The 23,400-nt window shown below is 44.5% G+C and overlaps 1 protein-coding gene across 5 annotated transcripts in view; it reads left to right on the forward strand.

Moving 5' to 3' along the window:
- The window catches only part of CXXC5 (CXXC finger protein 5), a 75,969-nt gene that overhangs the window by 30,343 nt on the left and 22,226 nt on the right, over window positions 1-23,400 (forward strand). For all 5 annotated transcript variants that reach the window (XM_035103422.3, XM_088674993.1, XM_060278141.2 and 2 more), the window contains exon 2: window positions 13,331-13,429. The gene's annotated coding sequence lies outside the window, so the exon portion shown is untranslated. The remainder of the gene's footprint in view (window positions 1-13,330; window positions 13,430-23,400) is intronic.

Here is a 23,400-nt window from a genome sequence, read left to right on the forward strand (position 1 = left end):
CATCGAAATACTTCTCTGGTACATGCAATTCCCATTGATGAAGCTCTGATGCCATTTGGAAAAACATCTTTCTGATTTGTTAGACATGTGTGCCCTCTCAGCAGTCAATTAATACAATCACTGCTTCTGTACAGGTCTTATTTGTGATTATCCCTGGGGAGGCATATCTGGGGATTCTTGTTTGGGAGGAAACCACATGAACACAACCAAACCTCTTAAAGAAAAGAGGCAAACTGGTTGCAGATCACTGCTTTTAAAAGTTTGTTCCATTGAGAACCACTGCTTTGGCTTCTTTGTTATTTACAACCACACATTGTCTTACCCTACACCCATATAGTGGGGAAACAACTTGAACCGTTTCCCAGCAGCTTTCCATTTTGGTTCCATGCATTTGCCATCCCTCTGGTGTTTGAAGTTCTCACTGGAGCCACTTGCACTGCTGAAGAGACAAGCTACTTTTCAATTTAAAGTATTCTAAAAGCAGCATGTCTATTTTTCCTTTGTTGCTTTCATCATAGCCCACAAGTGCACCAAAGACTATGGCATAGTGTAAGACATACCCTTGATGAAGATTAAAGGAACAGTGGAGGCTGCACAAAGTCCTATTGAGCTTAAGATTTTGTTGAAGACTCTCTGCAGTTCCCACCTCTGACTTGTAAGCAGTCTTCCTGAGTGAGCTCCTTTTGACATGCAGACAGCACTTAACACACTGTGGCCAGTCTAGCCAGCCTTCTCACAAAACTCCCTGACCTGCCACAGACAAACAATTTCTCCAGAAGTTGGGCATCGCCACCAACAGATCCTCATAAGAACCTCTTCATGATAGACTGCTCATATTAGTATTTTTTTAAAAATGACAACTGGCCGGCTCTGAATTGGAAATTTAGGCATGCATGAAGTCTCATTGGGATGCTGCTGCAGTGTTGGTCATTGTAGTCCAACTGCTGTCTTCAATTACTACAGATTCTAGTTTGGCGGAAGGATGTATATACCCTGGGCTCCTTCACAGCTTGCCAGCCATTCTTAAAATCCAGGAATTTGTTCATAAAAAGTGCCACGAATGGAAAGCTCTTCAGAATCTACCAGGGTGGTTTTTATTCAGCCAAGTGCTACTACACAGAGGTGGCCCGTTGAAATTAATGAGCCTAAATTAGTAGTGCCCATTAACATCAATGGGTGTACTCTGAGTAGCCACCATATGAAAATAGCTGCACCCTTCCCATTCTGCCACATCAGCAGCAAATGGAGAAAGCTGACAATAAATCGGATAATACTGCGTCCACTAATATCAGAAAGGTATCTTGCTGGCTTCTTCAAGTTTGGACCAATAATGCAATTTTGTGTGGCTTTGTAATGTGGATGTCTGTATGGATGGAATAGTGAGCTAAGTGCTCTAAAGAGAATGCTCTGAACCATCTTAGAGAGCGCTGAGGAGGAGACTTGTCTCCTTTACTTCAGGCTAAGCCCAAGTAATTGTAATGCAGCTCTGGGCTTCTTGGGAATGCTGACATTGAACATGCTCATTGTTTTCAAAAGATCACGGTCCCTGCAGTTACTGGAGTGTATATGAGCTGTTCTCTACGACTGTTCAGTGACTAGTCTGTCGTTTTCTTGCATGTACTGTATATATTTTATGCCCAACAGCTCCCTTCCCACTTTTCTGTATCCAGTGGTACCTTGGTTTACGAACTTAATCCGTTCCATTCCGGAAGTCCGTTGAGACTCCTTCGGGTAGTGATAAAGCGGGATGTCAAATCCAAACTCCTCCTCTTCTTCTTCTTCTTCTTCTTCTTCTTCTTCTTCTTCTTCTTCTTCTTCTTCTTCTTCTTCTTCTTCTTCTTCTTCTTCTTAAACCAAAGTGTTCTTAAACCAAGGCGTGCTTTCCCATAGCAGCGGGGGACTCAATTTACAAATGGAACACACTCAACAGGAAGTGGAACATGGTTTGCTTCCAAGCAAAGTTCACAAACCAAAACACCTATTTCCGGGTTTGCAGCGTACTTAATCCAAGTTGTTCATAAACTAAGCTGTTCTTAAACCAGGGTACCACTGTATTGAGTTACCGTCCTGTGTATTGTGCATATCGAATGCTCCCTGCTTGCTTACCTGTGTGGAATGCTAGTCCTTCCACCCAGTTTGCAGGAGTCCTGGGGACATTCTTGTTCACTTTTGTGTCTCAGGACTTCAAGATCTGTAAGCCTTGCAGAGGGGATGGTCTACTCCTCCACCCGTGGGCCAACTTTGACAGATGGACCTGTCAATCGCTTGACAGTACAATGACGCCAAGCGGCTCATTTTCCTTGACCTCATGGTTTTTACGGCAAGTGCACAACCCTTTGCAACCACTGATGATCAGGTGATCATTGGCACTTTCAACCCCCTTGCAGGAGCTTCCATGGTATGTGGAAAGCACAGGGGTTTCCAGTTGCTCACAACTGGGTGATGTTGGTGCTTGAAAGAGCTGTGCTGCTCCTCAGCTGCACTAGGGAGTTCTTGATGTGCAGCCAATTTCAGTGGAACTCACAGTTGACTCTAGGCAGCTAAGAACATGGCTTCATAATGGGGCTTGCTAACAAGCAAGCCCCGTTACGAAGCCATGTTCTTACCTGCCTCATAGCTGATATCAGCAGGTGTGGGCAGGGCCGGCCTCCCATGAGGCAAGGTGAGGCAACTGCCTCATGCGGCAGGACCCACAGGTACATCAGATCCCAGTGTGGATCTTTATTCCGTACTTGTAGATCTTCACTCATTTTGTGCTTTGCCTCAGGTGCCAAACTGCATTGGGCCGGCTCTGGGTGTGGCGCAGGTGGGTGTGGTTTGGAGAAAGCAGCTTCTTAGGACAAATTGCAACCCATGCAGGCCGTCATTGGGTCTACAGGATGGAGCTTCTCCATCCTGCCTTACAGAAAAATCAGTGTTCACAAGTGTTGGAAGAGCACATTGATCTCAAGCCAGGCTGTTTGTGCAAAGTCCCTTTTCACCAGAGTTCCCCCTTGTGCGCTCTAGGCATGAGGCCAGAGAGGTAGCCCAACACAGTCTCACTTGCTATTTTTTAACATGTTTATTTACTTATTGATTACCTGCAATTTGGTTTACCTGTCTGGGATTTATATACAGTATTGCAGGCTGAGCTGTGACCAACTACAGAGTTTGCATTAAGTAAATGGCTTTACTAGTGCTGCTTTTATTACCTGTATTTTACTAGATTTGTGTTTAATATTGTTTCAATTCTATTAAGAGTTGTATTACTTTTTGACAATTATCTTTTATATGCTTTTAGGTTTTTGTATTTGAGTACTGCTGCTTTAATTTGTGTGAGCCTCTTTGAGTCCCAACCTGGAGAAAAGGTGGGATATAAATAAATGTAATAATAATAATAATAATAATAATAATAATAATAATAATAATAATAATAATTTGATGAAATCTTAAGCTGCATGGAAACCGATGAAGACGTTATTTTGGGCTCTGAAGGGAAATAATTTATGTGATTCTTCTTTGCTGGAGTCACGTTATGCTCTCCCTGGGGACAGGACTGTTATGTGAGGGCACTGAGATTACCAACCTACTTCTTTCTCTGCCCACTGAGATTACCAACCTACTCCTTTCCCAGCTCTGCCCAAGTCTGGCTCCCCTGCTAATGGAGGTGTGCCAGGGTTACATTGGCATAATCCTGGTGGCACTAGTGTGGCTCCCCAATGCCAGCATATTCAAGGTACTCCAGTGCACAAGCAATTTTGTTGGCATTGCGTATTACCAGGTTTCATTTTCTTGCTCAGAGCATTGCTGCAGTTCCTAATACCCCCAGGCAGAGCTGCCTGAGGTCTGGCATGATACAGGTGGGATTGGGGGGGGGGAGAGGGAACTTTCCTTTTCGGCCCCCTCTTAATGTTCAGGATTAGAGAGGCAGTCACGGCAGCCTAGTTTTGTGAAGAGGGATGCAATGCTGTGCCAGAAACCCACCCAGATAATTCTGTCTCCTGCTTTATCATCGCCATCCTTGCTTCATTCTTTCTTATTTTCACATCACACTAAATGTAACCGACAGATTAACACAATACTAGTAAATCATTATTCTGTAAATTACCCTAACATGAAACATGCATAATGCCCAAATCAATCACTTAATATAAAGGTCTGATAAAGTCTTTTTGAGTCCAAACCATATACTGTATATATTGAATATTTGGCCCAAAGTGAATCTGTGCGGAAACAATGGTACAGCCAAACAGAAAAGTCTGTAGTACATATAAAGGTTCATAAAGTCCAGTACCATCTAAACATAGGATATGGCAATTCCATGAGGTAACCAATCGTAGCCTGTTGATGTTACGTGGAGTTCAGTATCAATCCAAACAGAAGAAATGATAATTCCACGAAGTAGTAAAAAAGAAGGACAAGGATATCCGGATTGATCTATCCCTTTGTTTTTTTGTCATTCTTTGTTATGTCATGGTTTATTTATATGCTGCATTTTGGCCCAAAGCTTATCCCCCCAAGTGTCAAACAACTTTAGAAGAGTGGTCTCTGGCTTTCCTGTAGTTCTGGTCAAGGGGCTGAAGTAACACCCCCACTCTTGGTTGTAGAAACACAACAATGTCACAGAGTCAATTTTGCTCACTCCTTTCTGTTCTATTGAATCTGGTCTTTGGTTTGGCAGTACTTAACCTGGTGTGTTCTCAAAAAATAAATTCTGGAACAAACTTATTCTTAGGCAATTTTTTTTCTTGGAAGAGTGGGAAATGTCTGCACTGTTTCTCTTCTTCAGCTCCCTTGTCTGCAAAACAAAAGGGGTGGTTAAAATGTGTTAAAAGGTAGTTAATCTGGCATGTGTCAACAATAAACAAAAAAATTTCCCCTTCATTTTACTTGAAAGCACTGAGTACTTTTAAAGTTGCCCATGTGATAATTCATTTAAGATTACCATGAAGAGTCATTTTCAGTGTAGAAGATGTGAGGCACAAGCAAAACTCATTTTCTTTTACTGCAGTTGTTCTTATTAACGGGTTTGGTGATTAGAAAGTATTTTGACTTTTGTCTACAGATCCTCCTGTTTTTTCCTGCATTGCTTTGATGGATTTCTGAAACGTTTAATATTTGCATTCCTGAGCTGCTGACAATTTCAGGCCCAATCCTCACTAACACAGAATTTCTTGCGCTCTCAAGGGTTTTGCTCATGATGCCACTTAGTTGTTTGTCAAGTCTGCTTTCAATCTTGGGCTGCTGGTAGCAGAGGGACTCTGGAGCAGCCGTGGTTTCACCTGTGATATACTGCCAGGTGAAGCTACCATTGCTCTGCCCCTCATATCTCAGATGAAGGAGCAAGCTGTAATGAATGTTGGGCCAATACAGCTTGTTCCTCCCTCAGCTTCTTTAAACTGCTCCTGCCCCCCAGCTGAGTGATCCCCCGTGTGGTTTAAGGCTCAGCTGGGAGGCAGGATCCTTTCCAACCCCCAGCTGAGCAGAGCAAACAAGCTGCATTGTCCTGGCCTGCATTGTCTTGGTGTGAAATGGGCTACTTTCCAATCTTATGATATGAAAGCCACTGACAGGTTGCATATTTTTTGTTAGATAATCAACCACGTTACACCTGAATTCTTTCAAAATTCTCAGGAGTATATCATCCATACCTGGTTTTTTGTTTTATCAGTTTTTCTGTAGAACACCAACTCTTGTTACTTCCTTTATTCTACTGCACGGGTGTCAAACACAAGGCCTGGGGGCCAAATCCGGCCCACCAGACCTCGTCATGTGGCCCGCCGAGCGCCCCAGCCAGCGGGACCCAGCAGCGGGACCTTGCTGCTGAAGCGCCGCGCCCACAAAGCGTCGACAAACAGCTGGGGCCGGGGGGGGTGTAGAAAGGCGGCCAGAGCAGTGCTGCGTGGAGCGCCCCGAGCCACAGCAGGAGAAGGAGGAGGCAGCTTGCCAGGTCAGCGCCCGGCAGCACCGCACGGAGAGTCCCGAGCCGCTGCGATGCAGCAGTGCTCTGTAGCACTTTGAATCCTCCTCCTCCTGCCATGGCTCGGCGCCTGGAAACGGCTGCTGCTGCTGCTGCAGCAACAGCACAGACAAAGCACCCAGCAGCGCCGTGTGGAGGAGGAGGAGGATTCAAAGTGCTACAGAGCACTGCTGCGTCCCAGAGGCTCAGGACTCTCCACACGGCGCTGCCGGGCACCGACCCGGCAAGCCGCTGCCTCCTCCTCCTCTTGCCTCACCTCCTCCTCCTCTTGAACGTGAGCTCAGCAGCGGCTCAGCCTCACAAACGGCTTTACGCACTTCTCCTAAAACGGACACCCGCTGCCTCACGCTGCACGGGAAATGCTTTTTGCCCCTGGGTCCCTTTGCGCTCTTTTCTGGCGCTGAATCAAGGCAGCGACCCCCCCCTTCCCTTTCTTTCTTCCTCTCTCTCGTTCTTATTCTTTCTTTCCCTCTCCTTCCTTCCTTCTTTATCTCTGTCTTCTCTCCCTCTTTCTTTTTCTTTCCTTCTTTATTCCTTCTTTCCTACTCTTCTTTCTCTCACCTCTTTCCTTCCTCTCTCCCTCCTGCTCCCTCTTTTCTTTCTTTCTTTCTTTCTTTCTTTCTTTCTTTCTTTCTTTCTTTCTTTCTTTCTTTCTTCCTTCTTTACTTCCTTCCTTTCTTCCTTCCGTCCTTCCCATCTTTCTTCCTCTCCCTCATTCTTATTCTTTCTTTCCCTCTACTTCCTTCCTTCTTTCTCCCTTTCCGTCTTCTCTCCCTCTTTCTTTTTCTTTCCTTCTTTATTCCCTTCCTTATTTCCTACTATTCTTTCTCTCCCCTCTTTCCTTCCTTCCTCTCTCCCTCCCACTCCCTCTTTTCTTCCTTCCTTCCTTCCTTCCTTCCTTCCTTCCTTCCTTCCTTCCTTCCTTCCTCCCTCCCTCCCTCCCTCCCTCCCTCCCTCCCTCCCTCCCTCCCTCCCTCTCCCTCTCCCTCTCCCTCTCCCTCTCCCTCTCCTCAGAAACATAGGATGCTGCTTTATACTTCTGGCCCTTAAACCCTGGAACCAGGAGAGCAGCTCCAGTGAGTCCAGCTCAGCCAGTCCCTTTGGTGAAGGGTAGTGGCTCACTGGCAGAACATCTGTCCTGCATGCAGAAGGACCCCAGCATCTCCAGGTACCAGTAGCTCTGCAAAGGTCCTGCATGAAACCCTAGCGAGCCTCCACCACCCAGTGCAGTTACCAAAAATCATTTTTCAATAAATTGTACAATAATTGTACATTTGAATATCTACTTGCCATTATTCTGACTATGTTTCTGCTTTCAGAGCTAGTTATTACTTACATTATTGCAAAAAAACAGTAATAATTGAATGCAGTGACAATAATTTATGATAATAAAGAGTGGACACATAGTCCTACAGATACAACCGGCTCTTTGAGGGTGACCAAACTGCTGATGCGGCCCCCGATGAATTTGAGTTTGACACCCCTGTTCTACTGTATATATAATTCTTCCAGTGTCCTTGTGTCAGTATGTCGCCACTATCTTTTGCTGTGAAGAATAATGCCAATAATTCATCCAGTTTCTTTGCAATCTCCCTATTTTCTTTCAATAGTTCGTTTACTCCTTTGTCATCTGGGGCTACAACAGTCTGCTTGGCTGGTTTCCTGTTCCTGATGTAGTTCTGATGTTGTTGTTGTTGTTGTAATGTTAGCAAGGACCAATACTATAGAGAGAAAATCGGGGCATCTCTGTCTAGGATGCTTTACTATATGCTGGATAGGTGATGTGCTGCTGGACCATATGGTCAGGGAGCACATCCCATAATATAGAGGTCACATCTGAAGTCGTGTGTTTCCACAACCTGTGTGCCTGACCCTCTGGTCTGGGATATGGAGCTGGCCGTTACCCATTCATCTGAGTTGAAACTGGTTGAGTAAAACAGGATGGTTTATCTTTGAATGCCTGGAAGTGTGCAATGACCATTAGCTCTATCTCCCAAAATGGAGGTCTGACAGGCCGAGAGCTGGATGTGATGTACTTTAGACTTTCTACTCCTAATCTCCTTAACCTCACCATCTGCTGCCATCACTGTTAGATGATAACAGATACAGTTTTGCCATGAGGCCCCAAACAGCACTTAAAACTGTTGCAGTCCCATAGCACTGGAAGATGCATGTGTCTAAGGTGAGATCGCATTCTGGCAAAGGACAAAGCTTTTATTTTTTATTTTTTACCGATAACTTTAAGCTAGAGTCACTGAACATCATGGATAAGTTTTTTAGCTACCAATCAGAAACATTATTTGTTAGGAAAGAAATGTAAGATCGGAGAAAGCACAATAGAATTACGTATAAAATCAAACTTAGTACAGTGGTACCTCTACTTACGAATTTAATGTGTTCTGAATGCACATTTGTAAGTCGAAAAAAATGCATTGGGAGAAAAAAATCGTAAGTAGAAGCAACCCTATCTAAAAATTCGTAAGTAGAAAAAAATCCTATCTAAACTGCATCCAAGATGGCGGACGGAACTCCATTCGTAAGTAGAAACATTCGTAAGTAGAAACATTCGTAAGTAGAGGTACCACTGTAGCCGAGTTCAAACTCCTGCCAGGGTTGTACTGTTTTTAACATAAGCTTCACCTGTAAACATTGACAAATGATAGTACTCAAATCCACTCCGTGAAAAGATCTACCTCCTGATTGAGTTACAGAGCAGGCCAGGCAAGGTTCTTTTTGATCAATTGGCAACCTTGTCTTTAACTACACTACGATGGTATTCCAGCCAAGTCTGCCTTTGGTCTTCAACCCCCAGATACATATATTCAACCTGGCATTGCTTTGCCTTTTTCTCTGCCTGGTGGGCATGACTGGTACCAAATTGTATGGGAAACTGCCCTGCTAGAAAAGTTAACCAACAAAATTAAATGAGCACAGGTACAAGTAAAAGAGGATGCCTTCACACCAGCGTGGACCCCCTTTATCACATCTACAGCTCAACAAGACAATGACCTATCCCCTCCAACAGCATACAAACAAACAAACAAACAAACAAAGGAAGGAAGGACCTACTTATGTGACCCTGACACAGAAACCACCCTGCACAGACACTATGTAATAGAATGAAAGATCAGTATCTCTCCCCTGCTCTCTCTCCCTGCCTCTTTCCCGCAACCGCATAAGATGTCTGCAACACCGAATGGAACTGAACTGTGAAAAAGACTATGAATTGAAAATGGAGATGCTATATGTACCTTTGCTATACAAGAAAATCTGTAATAAAATCCCAACGTTACACCACTGAGTTGGATTTGTGGCGCTGCAGAGGGGTTATTTTGTACTTGTTGGTGCAGCACTTTGGTTTTTTGGATGTTGAGTGATAGGCCAAGCTTTTCGTAAGCTTCTGCAAAGATATTTAGGATGGTATGGAGGTCATCCTCTGAGCGTGCCCATACTACGTTGTCATCAGCATACTGAAGCTCTATGACGGAAGTTACGGTAACCTTACTTTTTGCTTTCAGCCTGTTCAGATTGAAGAGCTTTCCATCTGTTCAATATATGATTTCTACTCCAGTGGGGAGTCTCCTGTCGACAAAGTGTAGGATTGACAAAGTGTAGGATCATGTCAATGAAAATAATGAATAGAGTTGGGGCAATAACACAACCCTGTTTAACACCTGATCCCACTGTGAATGGTTCACTTTGAGAGCCATTGTTATCTGCGATTGTTGCTGTCATATTATCATGGAGGAGCCAAATGATGTTTACAAATTTATCTGGGCAGCCAACTTTCAGAAGGACAGTCCACAGGGCATTACGATTTACAGTGTTGAAAGCCTTAGTCAGGTCAATAAACGCCATATTCAGGGGTTGGTTTTGCTCGCTGCACTTTTATTGAAGCTGCCAAGCAGTGAAAATCATGTCTACTGTCCCCCTAGAAGGCCGAAAACTGTTTTGGGATTCAGGAAGGGTCACCTCGGATATTGTTACCAGACGGTTTGCTAAGATCCTTGCAAGAATTTTGCCGGCCGCAGCTAATAGAGAGATGCCTCGATAGTTTCCACAATCAGTTCTGTCACCTTTTCTAAAAGAGGTTGATAATTTTGGCATTTCTAAAGTCTGCTGGGATTTCTTCTCTTTCCCAGATTTTTTCGATGAGCTTGTGAGGTTGTTGTGCAAGTTCAATTTTGCCCACTTTGAAGATTTTGGCAGGTATCCCATCAGGTCCACTGGCTTTGTTGTTTTTCATTTGGTTAACAGCTGTACACAACTCTCCCGGATTTGGAGATATTGCAAGCTCATCTCTAACTTGTTTTTGCGGAATTTGTGAGAGGACCTCAGCAGCTATGGGGGAGTTGTGATAAAGGAGATGTTGGTAATGTTCTTTCCAGCACAGTGCAATAGCTTCTTTATCTTTTAGAAGTTTGATACCGTTTGCTGAGCGTAGGGGTATATGCCATGATTTATTGGCCCATAGATGGTCTTTGTGGCTTTAAAGAAACTCTGTGCATCATGAGTGTCGGCTAAGTACTGGATCTCTTGAGCTTTTTTTTATCCACGAGGTGTTTTTTAGTTCTCTGGTTCTTCCTTGAACCTCAGCCTTAGTGTTGGCATAGGTTTTTTTTCTTAGTGGCAGAGTTTCTATCTCTTTGCCAGATCTGAAAGACCTTCCTTTTCTGGTCAATCATGTGTTCAGTCTCACTGTCATTCTCATCAAACCAGTCCTGGTTTTTCTTGGTTTGGTTTCCAATAGTTTTTAGCTTGGTCCAGTGTTCCTCAATGTTATCAGGGAATTCTGAAAGCAGATGGTACTTTAAGAAGCAAAGATCACCAGTGTTGAAGTAATGATTCTTCAACATGTGGATGCCTGATGATCGTCTTCCAAAGCAACTACTCTATTCTGAACTTAAAAATGGAAAGCGTAATGCTGGTGGTCAACAAAAAAGGTTTAAAGGACTGTCTCAAGGCAAATCTTTAAAAAATTAGTATAAACACTGACAAATGGGAAACACTGGCCTGCGAGCGATCCAGTTGGACACCTAAGGTGTCATGGGCTTTGAAGAAACTCGATCTCAGGACGCAAGGGAGAGACGTGCTAAGAGGAAGGCACACTTGGCAAATCCAATGTCCCCACTGTGGAAGGACGTGTGGATCCAGAATTGGCCTCCACACAGTCACTTATGGACCCATTGTTAAAACCGTGTTTATGGAAGACAATCTTACTCGGCTACGAGTGATCGCCAAAGAAGAAGAAGAAGATGCCTGGTATAAAGCATTAAAGTTACTTTCTGTAAAAAATTTTTAAATAAATCACACTGTATGGTCAAGGATATAGAATTGCTAAGAATAAGGTCACACCAAAATAGAAAAAATGCTATTACATATACAGTCATACCTTGGTTTAAGTATGCCTCGGTTTGAGTATTTTCAGTTTAAGTACTCTGTGGACCTGTCTGGAACGGATTAATCCACTTTCCATTACTTTCAATGGGAAAGTTCGCTTCAGGTTAAGTACGCTTCAGGTTAAGTACAGACTTCCGGAACCAATTGTGTTTGTAAACCGAGGTACCACTGTAGTTGAAATACATACAAATTCAATTTTTCATCAGATTAAATGAATAACATTTTTAAAACTAAAAAAAAGAAAGTTTTCTGTAGCTCACATTTCAGAACTGCCAATGGTGAATGACACAATGCCAAGTAATGTAACTGGATCAAAAAAATTCATTACTTCCACTGGCAATATCACAGTTTGACTCATTGTTTACTAGATTTTTAAATGTGGGTTGTAAAACTGGTTCTTTCATTAGAATTTACAGTTTGTAGAGAATATTTTCTGGAGAATTTTCTAGCAGAGAATATTCTTATTCTCAAGAATATTCTCATTCACAAGAATATTTTCAAATCACTAAGTGTATCTGCCACTGTTCTTAGTGTGTCCTTCCTATGCCGCTCATCTTGATCTTCGACAACTGAATGTGTGTTTTCAGGAACCCTGTGACTTACAGTTTTGAACTGTTTTTAATATTGGATTTTAATTAGTTGGTAAGCTAATCCTGGGATCCTGGGATCTAACGGAGAAGGGCAGGAAATAACAGTTGAGTAAACAATAATAATGTTATCCGCAGTACCAGCCTGCTTTGCACTAGCCTACCTGCCCGAACTGATCACCTTAATGTTGTTCCTTAAAGGCTTAGGGGCATAGTTATCCATTCCGTGAATACATTTGGTGATGTGATGCAACTTGGGGCAAATTATCATTGATTTGGATGCCATCCTGGAAGGAGTTTTCTGTGCCTGGCTCCCTGGCCCCAGGGGTGCAGACTTCTTTAAATATCTGACTCCACAAAGGCGCTCTTGCCACACCACCCGCCTGCTGTTTAGGCTTTGAAGACACTTGAACTCAGGACGCAAGGGAGAAACGTGCTAAGAGGGAGGCACGCTTGGCAAATCTACACCGTGATCAACTCCCGCCTGGAAACCAATGTCCCCACTGTAGAAGGACGTGTGGATCCAGAATTGGCCTCCACTGTCACTTACGGACCCATTGTTAAAATCGTGTTTATGGAAGACAATCTTACTCGGGTGCAAGTGATCGCCAAAGAAGAAGAAGACGTTTTAAGCTATAGTAGCATAATGTTTGTGATACTTATAAACTGGCAGTAGGTGGTGCTGTTAGTGCTGGAGCAAACAGGGGGACTTACTTGAAAATGCCCTTGCCTTCCCTGTGGTAGACAGGAAGAAGCCATTATAGTTCCTTGGATGATGTTTACATTAGAGTGGTAATGAGTTTTTCGGGGGAAATATTCTAGCAAAATCTCCTGACTTTTAATTTGCTTGCAGAAATTCAAATGCATATTCTCGTAATTTGATTTCTACCCCGACATCAGCAGTTGGGCATGCTGTGGGACTAGAATATTTTAGGAAGAAGCAAGAAGCTAGCAAGTTGATACTTAAAATATTATCTTAAAACACATTACAGTACAGTGAAAAAACAAAACAAAACCACACACATTACAGTGGTACCTTGTTTTACAAACTTAATCCACTTCGGAAGTCCGTTCTTAAACCAAGGCGTTCTTAAACCAAGGTGTGCTTTCCCATAGCAGCGGGAGCCTCAATTTACAAATGGAACACACTCAACAGGAAGCGGAACATGTTCTGCTTCCAAGGCAAAGTTCACAAGCCAAAACACCTACTTCCGGGTTTGTAGCATTCTTAATCCAAGTTGTTCATAGACTAAACTGTTCTTAAACCAAGGTACCACTCTCCTTAAAAAAGAAAGAAAGATATACCTCAAAGCCATAATTTCAGAATTCTAAAGAATTTTAAATCTGAAATGTATTAAATTTCTCATCTGTTACCTTGTTTCAGCTCTGCACTGTACAAGTAAGCAACTACAGAGAGGAGACGAGGACAAAGTGCTTGCATAAGGGGATCTTCAGTTAAGAAAGAACAGTCAACCAAAGTGTGGTAGGCAACTTTTTAAGTCTTGGTTGTTGTATGGTGGGTTACAAATCAGCAGAATGGACCTACTGGTCTCTGTGAGGCTCTGCTTGAAGCCAATGGAATGTTTGCCACTACTTTCAACAGGAGGGAGGGCGAGCGCTCAAATTCTTTTTAGCCTAACTAAGGGACACTTGGTCCGGAAATCTGATTACCATCTGCCAGCCCATCAATAACGGAGCTTAGCAAAACAGCTTCGCTCCATCTGATTACTTGGTCTAGGAATCACACAGCAGCCGCCCACCTTTCTAAGTCACCCAAGCTGGCGGGTGATGTGGAAGGAGGGGCCTGGGCTGAGGGGCCAGAAGGGGCCAGAATTTGCACGCCAAACTTCTAGCTTGTTAGTTCTCATTTCTGTAACTCAGCTTTTCCCATGGCTCTTTGTTTATTCCTTCCAAAATAAGCTACAGTGTGTGCATTTCCGCTGTGCCTTAACACTTGAGGTTTCCTAGAAGGTTTTATTTGGGTTTTAAATGCTGATTTTTTGCTTTACACTGAACCAGCATGAATGATTTTTGCCACCAAAAATGAGGAGCTGCCTACTGGCAGAGATCCTACTGGAAAGGTTTAAACACATCATCTTAATGGTTCAAACTTAGACAAAAAAGATGCTAACATAAGTTAACAGTGAATAAATGTAAAATGTGAAGATTCATACCTGAACGTCAAATCTGCAAAATTGACTTTCACTCACCATTTAAATGTTCTCATACACGTCATCCCCAAACCAGCACACAACTTTGTGCATGTCTGTGGGCTTCGGCCAGATTGGATGGCTTTAAAAGAGGATTGGACAAATTGATGAAGGATAAAGGACATCAATGGGTACTAGCCAAGACGTCCATGCTCTGCTTCCACAGTCAGGGGCAGTAATGCTGTTGCAAACTGTGTGGCAGGAGGGTAGGGCAGAGTGCCCTTGTGCTTGGCGTTTCCCATGTGTACGTCCCATTTAGCCCAGGATGCTGGACTAGACAGGCCACTGGTCTGATCCCACAGGCTCTTTTCAATTTAAGCTCACTTTTAGATATGCTGCATGTGTTTCGTCAATCTTGCTCCCAAATATTCAGGGATATCCAAGCTGGATTTATTTTGACAACTGCTTGAAAATACTGCTAACACTGGTTTGCCCAGAAAGGCTCATCAGATCATCCCTGTGCTTGTGTGGGACCTGCAAATGAAATGCACCTAGTTTCAGCTCTCATTTTTGCAAAGTAAATATGAACAAGGTTTTTCACCTGCTCCAATATGATTAATTCATTTCATGTCCACTTTTATCTTTAACTTTATTACATTATAAATGTTATAACAATCCTGCTAAGGTTTTTAAATTTCGACAGCGATCTTTAAGGTACTCTATAATTTCCCCCCATTCTTTACTAATTTTCTTCTCCTCATGGTGTCTGATCTTCATGGTCATTTTTGCCATTTTGGCATAGTCCATCATCTTGGTTATCCATTCTTCTTTGGTTGGGACTTTTCCTTCCATCCATCTCTGGGGAAAAAGCATTATTGCGGCTGTTGACGCATGCATAAACAGTCTTTTCAAATCCTTTGGTATTTCATCACCTGTTATTCCTAATAAGAAAGCCTCTGGCTTTTTGACAAAGGTTGTCTTAAAACATTTTTTCAGTTCATTATATATAATTTCCCAGAATTCTTTTGTCCACCACATGTGGTAGAATGTGTCTTCTTTTTTCTTATACTTTCAATGTAAGTTGGAAGTGTTTTTATACATTTTTGCTAATGTTATAGGAGACCCAGGTGACGCTGTGGGTTAAACCACTGAGCCTAGGGCTTGCTGATCAGAAAGTCGGTGGTTTGAATCCCCACAACGGAGTGAGCTCCCATTGCTCTGTCCCAGCTCCTGCCAACCTAGCAGTTCGAAAGCACGTCAAAATGCAAGTAGATAAATAGGAACCGCTACAGCGGGAAGGTAAACGGTGTTTCCGTGTGCTGCTCTGGTTCGCCAGAAGTGGCTTTGTCATGCTGGCCACATGACCTGGAAGCTGTACGCCGGCTCCCTCGGCCAATAATGCGAGATGAGCGCGCAACCCCAGAGTCGGTCACGACTGGACCTAATGGTCAGGGGTCCCTTTACCTTTACCTTTATAGGAGTCAAATACCAATGATACATCATTTTCATATAGTTCTCTTTCAATGTACAACAAGCCGTAATTTTTTAAATTAAATTTTTATTCAATTTTCTCATATCCATAACATTTATAATACATTCCCTCTTCCCTCCCCTCCTGGGCTTTCCCCAACTTCTGATTTGTTTTTTCCTTATTATACCCTGCTGTTTCTTAAAAGATACACAATATTATTTCTTTATCTTCTACATATTTTTGCTAACAAAGGTGTGAGTGTTTATTTAAATCCTGCCATCAAGTCAATAGTCTTCCTTTGTTTCTGCAAATATACTATACTGTAAATGGTTCCCATTCTCTTTCAAAGTCACTGTTGTCTTTTTCCCGAAGTCTGGCCTTCAATTTTGCCAGTTCTGCATAGTTCATCAGTTTTTCTTGCCATTGTTCAAATAGTTGGCATTTCTCCAGTCTTCCAATTTTGTGCTATGAAAATTCTCGCCGCAGTAGTAGCATACATGAATAGGGTCCTCTTCTCTTTTGGTAGATCTTGGCCTAAAATACCTAGCAAGAAAGCTTCTGGTTGTTTAGCAAATGTTATTTTCAGCATTTTCTTCAATTCATTTTATATCATTTCCCAGGACATTTTTACCTTTTTGCAATCCCACCACATATGATAAAACATACCTTCTGCCTCACATCTCTAACACTCTTCTTTTCATTTTTATACATTTTTGCCAATTTAACCGATGATATATACCACCTATACACCATTTTCTTATAATTCTCTCTCAATAATATACAATCTGTGAATTTCAAATTTACTTTCCAGTTTTATCCAATCTTCAAATTTTATATTGTGACCTATGTCTTGTGCCCATTTAATCATTACCGATTTTACTTCTTCATCTCTAGTTTCCCATTCCAAAAGGATATTATATGCCTTTTAATAGTTTTGAATTTTCTTCTATCACTTGTGGAATTTGGAAACTGAAAATAAAAAGCCTTGCTTATTGTCCTCTTTGAAAATATCCCTTAGCTATCTATGGTGCAACCAACTTTGGAGATGTTCTTTTATTTCTTCATATTTTTTCAGTTTTAGTTTCCCCTCTTGTTCAACCAGTAATTCTCTATATGTTGGCCATTTCCCCTCCCTCCCAAGTTTTAAGTGACAATGCTTCAATAGATGATAACCACCAGGGGGGTCTTGGGTTCTAGTAAGTCTTTATATTTTCCCCACACTCAACCTGAAGCGTACTTAACCTGAGGTATGAGTGTAATTGTTTCTGGAAGTCCGTACTTAACCTGAAGCAAACTTTCCCATTGAAAGTAATGGAAAGTGGATTAATCCGTTCCAGACGGGTCCGCGGAGTACTTAAACTGAAAGTTCTCAAACCGAAGCGTACTTAAACCGAGGTATGAGTGTAGATAAATAGGTACCACTCCAAGCGGAAGGTAAACGGCGTTTCCGTGTGCTGCTCTGGTTCGTCAGAAGCAGCTTTGTCATGCTGGCTACATGACCCGGAAGCTGTACGCTGGCTCCCTCGGCCAGTAACGCGAGATGAGCGCCGCAACCCCAGAGTCGGTCATGACTGGACCTAATGGTCAGGGGTCCCTTTATACTCCTTTGTACTCCTACCGTGTTTCCCCCTTTTTAAGACACCGTCTTATTCTTTTTTTTACTCAAAAAAACACACGGTGTCTTATTTTCAGGGGATGTCTTGTACCTTAAGGCCTCCTCGGAGGGGCCAGGCAGCTGGCTGGGGTGCTGCTGGGTGCTCTGTGCGGCGCTGCAGCAGCAGCTGGTTCCAGGCACCAAGGCAGCAGGCCGCTGGCTCAGTGCTTCGTCCGGCGCTGCGGAGCGCTCCTCTCTGCAGCTGCCGGTTCCGGTGGCAGGGCGGCAGGCAAAAAAACCCAAAACCAAAGAGGCCAGGCCGCTGCGCTCCGCCCAGCGCTGCAGGGCGCTCCGAGTGCTTGGCGCTGCGGAGTGCTCCTCTTTGCAGCTGCCGGTTCCGGTGGCGGGGCGGCAGGCAAAAAAGAAAAAAAAGAGGCCAGGCCGCTGTGCTCTGCCTGGTGCTGCGGAGCACTCCGCTCTGCAGCCGCCGGTTCCGGTGGCGGGGCGGCAGGCCGCCTCGGGCAGGCAAAAAAAGAGAGGCCAGGCTGCTGGCTCGGGCGCGCGGAGCACCCCGAGCCTCTGAGAGCCAGCAGGACGAGGAGGAGGCTTGCCGGGTCGTTGCCCAGCAGCGCGCGCGGAGCGCCCCGAGCCTCCGGCAGCCAGCAGCAGCAACAACAATCCCAGAGGCTCGCGGCGCTCCGCGCGCACTGCTGGGCGATGACCCGGCAAGCCTCCTCCTCGTCCTGCTGGCTCTCAGAGGCTCGGGGTGCTCCGCGTGTACTGCTGGATGCCGACCTGGCAAGCCGCCTCCTGCTCTTGCCGGCTCCCAGAGGCTCGGGGCACTGCACCATGCCCCAGCCCCCACAGCACTGAGCGCGCCTCCTTCGCCTTCTCTTCCCCAGCCTGCGCTCGAGGCCACGGTGCGTGCAGCCGCCTGCTGCCCAGACTTTTTGTTCTCCGCCCCTCCGTCTCGCCCACCTCGAGCCTCACATTGTTCGCCTCTTCGCCCGCAACTCCCTCCCGAGACGCGGAAAGCTGCTTCGCGCGGCAGCATCTGCTGAAAAGCAGTCGACTCTCGCGCCCCCTCGCCTCCCCCCCCTCAGGAGTCCAGCGCAAGGTCCGGCGCTGAGCTCTGCCTGCGGGGCCCCGAGGATCCGCGCACACCCTTGCCTCCCCCTCGGCAGCCCTACTTGGCGGCAGCCCACGCCGCTTGCCGGACACCCCTCTTCACTGTGACTTCTTTCTCTGCTTTACATCTTATTTCTATACTCTTGCCGCGGCCAACGTGCTGGGTCCCGCTGGCTGGCTGGGGCACTCAGCGGTCTCGCTCCTTGGAGGTATGGCTTATTTTCGGGGTATGGCTTATATTTCCTAAACGCTTAAAATCCTGCTATGGCTTATATAATGACTACGTCTTAAAATAGGGGAAACACGGTAGATACTTTACTTTTTTGTATGCTTCTATCCATCTCTATTATTTCTTTCCTTTCCAATTCTTTAAGGTTTAATAGCAATTAATTTTGCTTTTATTTAATTTAAATCCTGCCACTTGACCAAACTCTTGTATTATATTCATTACTTTTAGAAGAGAATTCATTGGATCTTCCACAGTTATTACCAAATCGTCCGTGAATGCTTTCAATTTATGCTCTTAACTTTTATTCCTACTACTTCTCTGTCTCCTCTTATCCTTCTTGTCAGAACTTCCAGTACCAGGGCGAACAACAGCGGTGACAATGGATATCCTTGTCTTGTTCCTTTTTGGATATTGCATTTATCCATTATCACCCGATTTACAATTATTTTTGCATTTTGTTCTGAATAAACAGCTTGCATTCCCCTATTAAAATTTACTCCAAACCCCATCTCCTCCATCACCTTCCTCATGAAGCTCCAAGAAACACTATCAAATGCTTTTTCTGCATCTATAAACATTAATGCTGCTTTTTTCTCATTTCTCACTTCCAGGTATTCTATAATATTCAGTACATTTCTATTTTTATCTTTAATTTGTCTGCCTGGAAGGAATCCAGATTGATCATGATGAATAAAGTCTTTTAGAATTTTTTTCAATCTGTTTGCCAAATCAAATGCAAACAATTTGTAATCATTGTTTAATAATGAAATCAGCCTATAATATTTTTTTACCAATGCCACATCTGAATCCTGTTTTAGTATCAAAGTTATATAGGCCTCTTTCCATGTTTCTGGGACTTCCCCCATTTTCAAGGCCTCATTCATAGTATCTTTTAAAGGGTTCACAAGCTGCTCACACAGGTTTTTTTGTAATAAGTCCAAACTTACATGACACTCAGTGGGAGAACCAACAGTCTCAGAAATAATGTCTCAGCAAATGAAACTGATTTGTAAAAATGTTATGAGAGACATTGCACATATCTTTGTAAACCAAGAAAGCCAATAATAATAATAATAATAATAATAATAATAATAATAATAATAAAAGAAATAATAGACAATAATTATTATTTATACTGCTTAATGCCAAAATAGCCTTCTAAGCAGTTTACAAGTTTCAAAACCAATGTCACACAAGCATTAAAATATAATTAGGGTGCACAATTAATAGCATTGTTTAAAACTTTTAAAAGATAATAACCCACAATTAAAATATGCAATAATAGGGTACTTGAATCCATAGAGAATGTTGAAGAAGAGAGGGATATCAAATGGTAGCATTGAGTAACGGAATAAAGAAGCAAGCCACACCTTGAGGCTCTTGTCTGTCCGAGCAGAAGGGATGGGTTCTGTCTACTAATCCGTAATATACGGCCTTTTCTATTTTGAACTCTTGTGATCCCTCTGGAGTGAAATTTTTTAAGGATTAGCTGGGGGCCTGGAGCTTCAGTTGAATATTCATGAGGTAAGGCCTTCTCTCCCTCCTCTTCCCACCTCCTGCTGGAGCTGAATCTCATCTCTTTATTCAGCTGAGCTGAGAGTCTCTGCAGTGCATTAGGAGAGCTGGCAAAACACTCTGTATCAGCAGGACAAGGGGAGGGCGAGGCATCAGCATTATCCGTTGGAACTTTGTCCTGGCTGCATTTGTTATTGAAAAGCATAAATGCAGAATAAGCGGCTGGGAAAGGCAAAGTCAGAATAAAGAAAGTGTCACTATTTGGGGGCTGCTTCAGACAAGGGCAGCTTTCCTAAATAGATGTCTCTTCCATGTGGACCATGAAATGGCTTGGCTCCTGAGTAAAGACCTTCCACATGCTTGTCTTTCAAAGGTATTTATTAGTGCACATTATTTACAGTGTAGTGAGCGGTCGGTTTCATGTCTCCTCATTCCGAATCAGAATCCGGCACTGCCCCCTTCTGCGATTTGGACCAACATAAAAGCTTCGGGACAGTGAATCTCCTCCCCTTTCTCCTCCTCCTCAATTCTGGAGTTGGGGGGAAGGGTCTGCGTTCTGCCTGTGTCCTCTCCTCTCTTTCCCTCTCCCTCTCTTCCTGCCTGTGGAGCAGGGGCTCTTGGATATTGCCAGAGGTCTGGCACTCCCTTTCCATCTCCTGACTTTCCTCATCCGTCCCTTCGCTTTCATGACTGCTTGGAGATGGGCTGCTTCGGATGAAAGGGGGGGGGTTCTCTATAAGCCCTTCCCCTTACAGCAGTGTTTCTCAACCAGTGTGCCTCCAGATGTTTTGGGACTACAACTCCCATCATCCCTAGCTAGCAAGACCAGTGGTCAGGAATGATGGGAGTTGTAGTCCCAAAACACCTGGAGGCACACTGGTTGAGAAACACTGCCTTACAGCATGTAATAGGAAGTCCTGGCTGGTGGTGGGGGCACACCATGTATGGTGTGGGGAAACAGACACCTCTGCATCCATCACATGTGCTTTATTGAACACACCTCCATCCTCCTACCAGTTGTGACGTGTTTGCTCCAACAAACACTGTCTTATCCACTTCCCTGATCATGTCATGAAACATCACTTGGGAATGTCCATTGTCACATCTTAGCATTTCACAAGAGGAGAGCACAACAGAGGGCTGTCTGCAGTGTCCTTTGATTCGGATGAGAGCCAAATCAAGGGCCTGGAGACTTAAATGAGTCACAGGCTAGATATTGGGTGGGTGGGTGTTTTGGTCGGAAAAGTCAGGCTGTTGGAGGAAAATCTAAGTGGAGTGTTGCTGTGAACGATAACGGGGAAGGGTGAGTAAGGATTCAGAAAGTCCGAGCGGAGCATGTTTAGTGAAAGGGCCTGAAAATGCAGGGCAATACCTTCATAGCCTAGGAATGGCAAAAAGAGCAGGCAGGAGGAGAAGGTGAAAACCGTGACTGGTGAGGGGTGGTAAGAGAAAGTCCTTCTTGCTTGCATCTCTTGGCAATGGGAGACGGGGCTGCAGATGGGAGTATCTCAGCCAGCGTGTTGCTGAATAGATAGCTGTGGAGGGCAAACGCTGCAATCAGCTGGGGTGACTCAACAACAGCACGCTTTTGCAGTGTTAGCTGTGACACCCCCACATCCACTGCTGTCTCCTGGCACTGAAAAGGAAGGGTGGGGAAGCTCCCCCCATCCAACAAGCAATTTGCCTCGTCAGTTGTTTCCGCTTCCGAACGTTGCAGGTGTATTCATATGTAATGCTGAGCCAAATCATGGCTAAGTGCAAATGTGTGGCTCCTAAGGGTGAAGACCGTGGCCACTGCACTCCTTGGGAGTAAGTAATGGTTTGGCATGGTGTGTTGTGGGAACCTAGGCTCATGGTTTGTCTGGTCTGAGGCAAATCACAAGCCTGGGTTTGTAATTCACTGCACCCTGGCTCAGCAGCAGGGCTGCGAGAGGGTGCTGTGGCTGCAGCAGTTAATGCATAGCTGCCAAGTTTTCCCTTTTCTCACGAGGAAGCCTATTCAGCATAAGGGAATTTCCCTTAAAAAAAGGGATAACTTGGCAGCTATGAGTTAATGGGAAGCCATGGTTTGGCTTCGCGTTACATGTGAACCGGGCCAAAGTGTGTTTACCATGACTCCGTGACATAGCTGCCAAGTTCCGGCCTGGGAAATAAGGGACTGCACCGGAAGTAGCAGACCGGAAGTAGCGCTGCCACCATTTTGGAACTGGGCGGAGCATGCTCAGAAGTTACTTTTGATGCTGCTCTGCCCTATTCCAAAATGGCTGCCGCACCAGAGGTCGCGCTGCAGCCATTTTGGAACTGGGCAAAGCAGCATCAAAAGTCGCTTCTGAGCATGCTCCACCCAGTTCCAAAATGGCCGCCGCGCCAGAATAAACTGGGAAAAAACAAAAAAAATCATTTTTTCGGCTGGGAAGAGCTGGAAAAACGGGGGTTTCCCGGGGAATACGGGAGACTTGGCAGCTATGCTCCCTGAGATGCCTCATTAGGTGGCTTTCCACTCTGAAGGTTGTTCCCATTGCAACTGAACAGATCACAGAAGATGTTGTCTTTCTGTTTGGTAGATCAGAGTTTCAGTTATTTCCCCCTTCCCCTCAGGCACAGTCCAGGATGCCTCCCCTACCTGCGATTCGCTTTTGGTGCAATCAGATCATATCCCACAGGATCTTGAGGGGAAGGGGAAGTTGATACAATTGACGGGGGGTAGGGCCAGTAAATGGCTTGTGGAGTAAGAGGCAGCTGTTTTTCCTGCACATTCATGAAGTCTATTGGCACTCGTTTTAGCACCCACACTCTTCCCAAAGAGACATAATGCTGACTGGCAGCTCATCACCAGCATGCTGGTCTACCAACAGTGTTCAGTTCCTGTTGCGCTCTGCTTGCCATCCCCAAATCGGACAAGCCACTGTACATTCAGGATAGCGCAAAGAGCAAGAGCTTGCGGCACAACATGCTCTCCCTGCTTCTCCAGAGCTGATGCCAAGTTGAGGGCCCTCCTTGATAGCTCCCCTGCTCTGTGGGCTCCCTTCTTTGCTGCTACTATCTGCTCACCGGCCCAGAGTGAAGCAGGCAGGCGCTTCTCTTCTTCGCTTCCATCTTCATGGCCACAGTTCTCTCAAGAGAGCTAGCAGGTGAGCCGGCCGTGGCAGTCACTGTTGCTGCTTGTTTGCCTGTGGTGAACGTTTGGTTAAGACTTGCGGAGATCTTCTTTTTAGCCTATAAGTATTTTGTTTTGGCTTGAGTCTGCTGTGTATAGCCTTCAACATGAGATACTGAGTTGAACCAGGGACCATCCGCATCCAGGGCATGGGTTCAACCACTGAGCTGTGGCCTCTCTGTTAGGGTTACAATACAGGGAAGTGTATTG

This window comes from Zootoca vivipara, chromosome 8 (assembly GCF_965207765.1).
Source record: "Zootoca vivipara chromosome 8, rZooViv2.hap1.1, whole genome shotgun sequence".
Lineage (NCBI taxonomy): Eukaryota > Metazoa > Chordata > Lepidosauria > Squamata > Lacertidae > Zootoca > Zootoca vivipara.